The following is an 8,404-nucleotide window of genomic DNA, read 5'->3' on the forward strand; positions in this document are numbered from 1 at the left end:
CGATCTCTGGATACCGGTTCTCCGCGTCTACCAAACGCTTGCTGATATAGTATATGGGTTGTTGCTGCTTCTTCTCTCCCTTAACCAGGGCTGCGCTGATGGCATGCTCAGACACTGCCAAGTACAGGTACAGCTTTTCGCCCCTCTCTGGCTTTGCCAACAGGGGTGGCTTCCCCAGGTGCTCTTTCAGCTTGACAAATGCTTCCTCACATCTTTCATCCCAAGCGAACTTCTTGCTCCCTTTGAGGATGTCAAAGAATGGGAGGCACTTGTCGGTGGACCTTGAGATAAACCTATTAAGGGCCGCCACCCTTCCCGTTAGGCACTGCACCTCCTTCTTATTCTTTGGCGGGCTCATCTCTATTAGTGCCTTTATCTTGTCAGGATTGGCCTCGATGCCTCTGGAATTGACCATGAAGCCCAAGAATTTTCCTGAGGATACCCCGAAGGTGCACTTGACTGGATTCAACTTCATCCTGTATTTCCTGAGCGTGTCAAACATCTCACCAAGGTCTTTGTTGAGCTCTGCTGCTTCTTTGGTCTTCACTAACATGTCATCCACATACACCTCCATATTCCTTCCTATCTGGTTGGCGAACATTTTATTCACCAGCCTCTGATAGGTGGCTCCCGCGTTTTTGAGCCCGAAGGGCATCACCTTGTAACAGTAGAGCCCTTTGTCTGTAATGAATGACGTGTGCTCTTCATCTGCCGGGTTCATTGGGATTTGGTTGTATCCTGAGTAGGCATCCATGAACATGTCCTGCCATCGCATCTACTAGCTGATCTATCCTGGGAAGTGGGAAGCTGTCCTTAGGACAAGCTTTATTCAAGTTCGTGAAATCGACGCAAGTTCTCCATTTCCCATTCGGCTTCGGCATGAGTATTGGGTTCGATTCCCACACAGGGTAGAAAGACTCACGGATGAACCCGTTGGCCTTCAACTTGTCAACCTCCTCCTTTAATGCTGCGTATCTTGTTGGGTCTAGCGCCCGCCTCTTTTGCCTGACGGGCCTTGCTTCTGGGGAGATGTTCAGGTGGTGGCACATCACACTGGGGTCTATGCCCACCATGTCCTCATGACTCCATGCAAACACGTCTAGATTATCTTTCAAAAATTTTATCAACTCTTCCTTCACGTCACCTTGCAGGCTTCTCCCTATCTTCAATTTCCTTAGGGGTTCCTCCGTCACCGTAACCTCCTCTACTTCCTCTACTGGTTCTTCTCTTGACTCATCCACGACCCGAGGGTCCAGCTCCTGCGGAACCCCTGTGGGCATACATAGCGCCTCATGTACCACCATGGCCATTGGCTCACGCAGTTTTGCAAGCGCACGGAGTGAGGTGTTGTAACACTCCCTCGCCTCCTTCTGTTCTCCCTTCATACTAGCGACCCCTCCTGGAGTCAGGAACTTGACAACCAAGTGATATATTGAAGTTATGGCTTTCAATTCTCTTAGGGAGGGTCTCCCCAATACCGCGTTGAAAGCTGATGCACAATCTACTACAACAAAGTTAGACATGACTGTAGTCTGCCGGGGTTGCTCCCCCATGGTAAGTGTCAATTCAATCATTCCAAGGGGTTGCACTGAGTCCCCTGTGAATCCGTATAGGGACGACTGGTAGGGCTTCAGGTGACGAATGCCCAGTCCTATCTTTTCCAAAGCAGGGCGATATAGGATGTCCACCGAGCTCCCGTTGTCCACTAGGACTCTATGCACACGCATATTTGCCAATTGAATTGTCAACACCAGCGGATCATTGTGGGGAAAGTGTACTCCCCGCGCGTCCTCCTCAGTGAACGTTATCGAGTCGTTTTCCCCCTTGAAACTCTTCGGGGGTCGTTGTTCTAAACTCATGACGCAGGGAGGCGGACTTCGCCGAGCCTCTCTTGCATATCTATATCGCCCCTTCCTAGAGTCTCCCCCAAATCCTGGACCTCCAAAAATGGTTCAGACCTCCCCCTGTATTTCTGGGGCTCGCTCTTGTGCCTGGGGTGCTGTGGGCTCGTCCTCTGGCCTTTGCCTTTCTCTCCTGACATAGCGGCCCAAGTGCCCCCGGCGGATGAGCTCCTCAATTTCCTCCTTCAGGTGGATACACTCTGCCGTGGTGTGTCCGATGTCCTTGTGGTATTGGCAGTATCTACTGGGGTCCCTTTTGAACCGATCCTTTCTCATAGGTGGGGGCTTTTTAAAGGGCACTCGATCTTCGTTGGTGATGTAGATATGCTCCCTGGTGTCCGTGAGGTTCATATAGTAAGTATAAGCCGTTGGCCTATGATCACCCCCTCGTTTGGTTTTCCTCTGCTAGTCATCTCTTGGCCCATCGTAAGTTCTTTTCTTCTTCGCTACATTCGATCCGTCGTTAGTTGGGGGCTTCGCGTGGGGCTCCTCCTTCCCCGCCTTTAGGTTTGCGTGGCCATCCTCCACACGGATGTACTTCTGTGCTCTCTCATAGAAGTCATCTAAGTCGGTGACTTCTCTCTTCAACATGTTGTCCCACAACTTGCTTCCTGGGAGCACTCCAGCGGTAATGGCCATCTTTAACTCTTGGCGCGTTAGGCTCCCCACTTTTGCGGCCTCCATATTGAACCGGTGAATGTAGCTCTTCAGGCTTTCATTCTCCCCCTGCTTCACGTTGGCCAGGATGGTACCTGGCATCGTGTAGTCCCGCACGACATGGTGCTGTTGGAGGAATTCGTCAGAAAACTGCTGCCAGGACCTGATGGACCCCGGCCTTAGTCTTTTGAACCATTTGTAGGCGGGTCCTTTCAGAGTAACAGCGAAGCAATGGCACCTGGCACCACTTCCGATCCCCCTCAGTTTCATCAGATCATTAAACGCATCCAGGTGGTATTTCGGATCCGTGTTCCCTTCGTAAGGGGTCATATTGGGCTCCTTAAAATTGGCAGGGAGTCAGATTGCATGTATTTCTCTCACAAAGGGTGACTCATGGTCAAAGTCCTCCTCAAAGGCCTGGCCGCCTGACGCGGTGACGATCTTGCTCCGCAGGCTCCTCATCTCCGTGTCTAGGTCCTGCCTCCTCTTGCTGAGAGTGTCCCTCAAAGCGGACGGGCTAGGATCTGCCTTTCCCTTGCCTTCTCGAGGTGCCACAGGGGGCATGGTCCCTTTGCCCGCCCTCTTCTTATTGAGCTCCTCCCGCAAGTTTGAGGGTGCTCTTTTGGAGGTGACCTCATCCTCATTGCGAGGGGCAACGTTGGTCCTGGGTGCTAGCTTCTGGGCCTGCTTAGGCGGTTCGGGGTGATCACGTTGCTTCGTCAGGGGGGTGTTACTGGTTGAATGTCGGGTTCTCCCGTCATCTACCGGTACAGTGGTCTCCACCCCATCCTTGCCCTTCTCCTTCCTCTTAGGCAAAGTTATGCTTGACTTACCCTGCAGCAAGCTGTTAAAGACCTCTTGCATGTTTTCCAAGGTGGTTTCCAACCTTTGGTTCTTTCGGTGGAGCTCATGTATTTCCTCTTCGTAAAACTGGGATTTCAAACTCGAGCTCACGGAGTGGACCCAGGGGTGCTTATCATGCCTACGGGCAGAAGGGCCCGGGTCTTGCCGGCCGGAGTTCGGTGCCTGCGGCGGCTTTGGAGGAGGGAACTCGTCAGCGTTTACCGGTGGGGCTCTTGGAGGACTTCCTCCAGGTGGAGCGGCTGGTGATGAGGCCACCCTATCACCTCCGTGAACTTCAGGGTCTTTCGGGGACTCCACGTCTCTGGGTGGAGGAGCGTCCTTCCTGGAGGCCTTCAGCTGGACTCCGTTCAGGTGAACCTCTACCTCCCGCGGCTCCCTCAGTCGCTTCGAGCGTCTTGGCATCTTCTTCTTGTCGGAAACAATGGTGGAACAGTAGCTTGAAACTAACGTTCCCACAGACGGCGCCAAACTGTTGACGGTAAGAACTCGTCAACTAAGTTGAGTTGGAAAAATTATCAAATCAAGATCACTAATTGGAAAGCTGTAAAAACTTGAACAATAACTCAAGAACAATGATAGAACAATAATGGAGAATTCAGTCTTTCATTCACACTCAAGCCTCTGCTACAGTAAAATTTCCAACCCCCTTTCAGGTGGTCTTAGAGTTCATTTTATAGTAGGCTCTAATGGCCTTAGGTACATAGTGGTCTAGGAGACCATAGGGTACATAAGTACTGTGTCAGGAGAGTGGCTTCAGAGGTCGTGGTCGTACATCCCGTACAAGAGCAGGTGTCAAGAGAATGTCTCCACTGCTTGTCTGTACCCATGTCTGATACGTGGTGGCAGGCGTAGTGGCGCAGGAGGTAGTGGTGTCGGCTCTGACCTATGGTCGTAGACGTACGGACCATGATCCTTACCCCAGCAGTCTCGCTGGCACTGGCATCTGTACTCAGTACTTGGTCGTACAAATATGTCCCATTCGACTCGTACTGGATCTCCTAAGCGTAGGGATCCCAAGGTGTAAGGAATGGGACCCTTGGTGTGAGGTGGAGATCTTGGGTCCTTGGTATGAGATGCTTGAAACACCCCGAGGCCACCCACGGGCATAGGTGATAAGCACGTGGCCTTGCCAGGCGTCTAAGTGGGCGAGGCGAGATGCCTCCTTCGCAGGCCTCCTTCGCAAGGCCTCCCTTGCGTGGCCTCCCTTGCGGTGTGGCTTGGACCCAGATGTGTGGGGTGACAGGGCGACGACCTCCTGAAAAGACGATGGCCCGAAGGGCCTCTCGAGGGCGCGCGCGCGATGGGCCTCACGCGGACCTGCACATGAAGTGCCGTTGACGGCCTCGCTTGGTGCTAGCCCCTACGGCACCTGGTGGCCTCGCGAGATGGGTGGCCTTGCCCATGCGTTGGCCTCGCGGGATGGAAGGTGGCCGAGGGCCTCGCTTGGTGCTAGCCCCTACGTCAGCCTCGCGAGATGCAAGGTGGCCGAGGGCCTCGCGAGATGTACGGTGCCTGGTGGCCTCGCGAGATGGGTGGCCTCGCCCATGTGTTAGCCTTGCGGGATGGAAGGTGGCCGAGGGCCTCGCTTGGTGCTAGCCCCTACGTCGGCCTCGCGAGATGCACAACGCTTGGTGGCCTCGCGAGATGGGTGGCCTCGCCCATGTGTTGGCCTCGCGGGATGGAGGCCTCGCCCCTGGCCAGACGCGCGCGGATGAAGGCCTCGCGAGAGAGGTGAGGTGAGGTGCGATGGCTTCCCGAGGCGACGGTGGCCCAAGGGCCTTGCCTCGGCCTCATATTTTCTCTTGATGAGATTATGAGCATTAACAATACATATTTGAAAAAAAAAAATTAAGCTTGCTATTCTATCTTCACTTTAATTCTCTTTTCATTATTTTATTTTTGTGTTGTTTATTTTGTCGCTTAGTTTAGGCTTTTTATTTTCTTTGCCTTAGTTTTCCTTAGAATTTAGGTTTAAAAAAAAACATAAAATTGCATAAAATTGTTCATAAATTTTCAATCATAAAACACTTAGTATTGGGAACAATTGTGTAATATTACAAATGGTAGAAACTGATATTGTTCTGTCTAGAAAGATTGGTTGTTAAATAAGGTTTGTGATAGCGTTACCCTCCACACTTACCTGGGAACCTCGGGGAGTTCTGTCTAGGCAAGTGTGGGTCTAAAGCGGTACCTTGACAACCTTCCCAATCAGCCTGGGAACATTTCGAGCATATACATTTGCAATATTACATTGTTGAACTTATTACTATAAGAAAACCAAGCTTGTTATGTCAAAATAAGCAATTTCACTCAGCTTAAAGGTTGTTTGGTCGAAAAGGTTTAACTTGTGATCCACCATACTTACTCAGTAACCTCGGGGAGTTCTAGTAAGGCGTTGGAGATCACCCAAAAACCTCCAAATCTACCAGGGAACAAGTTTAACAACAAAAAAAAAACCCAAAAAAAAAAGCAAAGAAAATAAAAAAAAATCTAATTCTGATTTTCTAGAATGGATGAATCATCACGAAACTTCTAGTGACACTTCTTCCAATTCATCCACCACTCCTTCCAAAACTCCTTCCACCAATCCTGCTTCTCCATCAACTTTAGTTGACAATAATCCATTTGCAATGGCTCGCAATGATGAAATCCAACCAAGAACTCTCAATGACTACCTCCATCCTACTTGCACTTCCACACCTTCATGCATTATCTTCCCTCCTAATATGCTCGCATTAGAATTTAAACCTGGCATGATTCAACTCTTGCCCACATTTCATGGAATGGAAAATGAAAGCCCATACGTGCATATCAGAGAATTTGAGGAAGTAGCAGCCACGTTCTATAACCGAGCCGAAAATGCCAATTCTGTGCAACTGAAGTTCTTCCCTTTCTCCTTGAAGGACAAAGCCAAAAGTTGGTTATACTCTTTGAGACCTAGGTCTATTGGAACATGGGAGGAGATGACCAAATCATTCTTTCTGAAACACTTCCCTAGCCATAAGACCAACAGTCTAAAACGACAGATTTCCACATTCTCCCAAAAGGACAATGAAACGTTCTATCAAGTCTGGGAAAGATTCAAGGATCTGTTAAATCAGTGCCCGTACCATGGCTATGAGAACTGGTGTTTGGTTAGTTACTTCTATGAAGGCCTCACGAGTCATGAGCGCCAGTTTGTAGAACTGCTATGCAATGGTGAATTCCTTGAAAAAGAGTCAGACGATGCTCTTGAATATCTCGAAGAAACCGCGAAAAAGTCTCACACCTGGACTGGTCCAAGTGCTACTGATAGCACCAACTGACACAAACCATCTGGGATTTATCAAATTCGAGAAGAGGATAGTGTTAAGGCCCAACTCGAAGCTTTGAAAAAGCAATTTGAGGTCTTAATGACGAAAAATGGCCAAAAACCACACATGATCGCTCAAGAGGAACTGCAAGAACCTTGCTTTGTTTGTGGAGGGACAGAGCATTTAGCTAAGGAATACTTAGCTTTGAATGAAATGATGGGGGTTTATGAGGAGCAATGCAATGCCTTAGGGACATATAACAAGCCATTCTCTCATACGTACAACCCTGATTGGAGAAACCACCCAAATTTCAGTTGGAGAGATTCCAACCAAGCTCAATCGTCTGGAGGCCAATGGAGAAATGAGCAACAAGTTCAACCATCAAAGGCATATTCTACACCTCAATACAATGCTCATCCACAACGAAATTCTCTCAAGAATACTCTTCATGCATTCATAGAGGAACAATCCAAACTAAATTGCCAAATGATGGAAGAAATTACGGAAATGAAATGTCAATTTTCAAAATTGACTGAATCTTTGGCCGTTCCGGAAAAAGGCAAACTTCCTTCCCAACCGAAATTCAATGTGCAAGGCCAACACATGGCCCGATCTTCAAATTCTAATGATTAAAATGTCAAGGAAGTAAATGCCATCACGACTAGAAGTGGTAAAACTTTGCAAGACCCACCCATAAAATCCAACTCTCCCAGTACTTCGAAAGTTATTCCCAAAAATCCACCACTCAATGCCACTCCAAAAGTACCATTTCCCCAGGCTTTGAAACATGTTGGGAAACTTCCTGATAGCCGAGCTAAAATCCTTGAGCACTTGACACAAGTGAAGATTAATCTTCCTTTGCTTCACATCATAAAGCAAGTGCCCGCTTATCCCAAAATCATCAAGGATCTATGCACTGCAAAAAGGAAGCACCATGTCAAGAAGACTGCTTTCTTGACTGAGCAAGTGAGTGCGGTGATTGAACGAAAGGCACCGCCGAAATACAAAGACCCCAGTTGTCCCACCATTTCTTGCTAAATTGGGACCCATGAAGTCAGCCAAGCCTTACTTGATCTTGGCGCGAGTGTAAATCTCATGCCTTACTTTGTATATTCGCAACTCGGTCTTGGAGAAATGAAGCCAACATCTATTGTGCTACAACTTGCTGACCGTTCCACCAAAAAGCCCAGGGGTATTGTTGAGGATGTGTTAGTTCAAATTGAAAAATTCTATTACCCCGTGGATTTTCTTATTCTTGATACCCAATCTGTGGTAAACATGGAGTCTAAAATTCCTATTATCCTCGGAAGACCATTCCTTGCTATAGCAAATGCTTTAATCAATTGTCGGAATGGTCTAATGAAGATATCATTTGGAAACATGACTCTTGAAGTCAATACCTTCCACATCGGGAAACAACCTTGAGAAGATGATGAATGCTATCAAACATTCATGATTGACTCTTTAATTCCCGAGGAGGTTCAAGTGCGAAGCAACTTTGATAATCTTGATGAACTCCTTTTTCTCTCTGACAACGAAAGTCCCAGTTTTATTGAGTCTACTCTTGCAATATCAGATCACATAGACTCACACAATAGAATGACTCAGTTTTGGCAACCTCGCTTTAAAGAGCTACCTCGTGAGAGGTCACATCCAAAAACTTCAGCCGAAGAGGTTCCAATTGTTCAA

At 48.4% G+C, this 8,404-nt stretch overlaps 1 non-coding gene across 1 annotated transcript; it reads right to left on the reverse strand.

The window, feature by feature from the left end:
* Window positions 1-6,433: 6,433 nt before the first annotated feature.
* LOC133802954 (small nucleolar RNA R71) lies at window positions 6,434-6,540 on the reverse strand. The gene has a single exon (XR_009877696.1). It is a non-coding gene; the product is annotated as a small nucleolar RNA R71 (small nucleolar RNA).
* Window positions 6,541-8,404: the final 1,864 nt, after the last annotated feature.

Source organism: Humulus lupulus, chromosome 9, assembly GCF_963169125.1.
Source record: "Humulus lupulus chromosome 9, drHumLupu1.1, whole genome shotgun sequence".
Taxonomy (NCBI): Eukaryota; Viridiplantae; Streptophyta; class Magnoliopsida; order Rosales; family Cannabaceae; genus Humulus; species Humulus lupulus.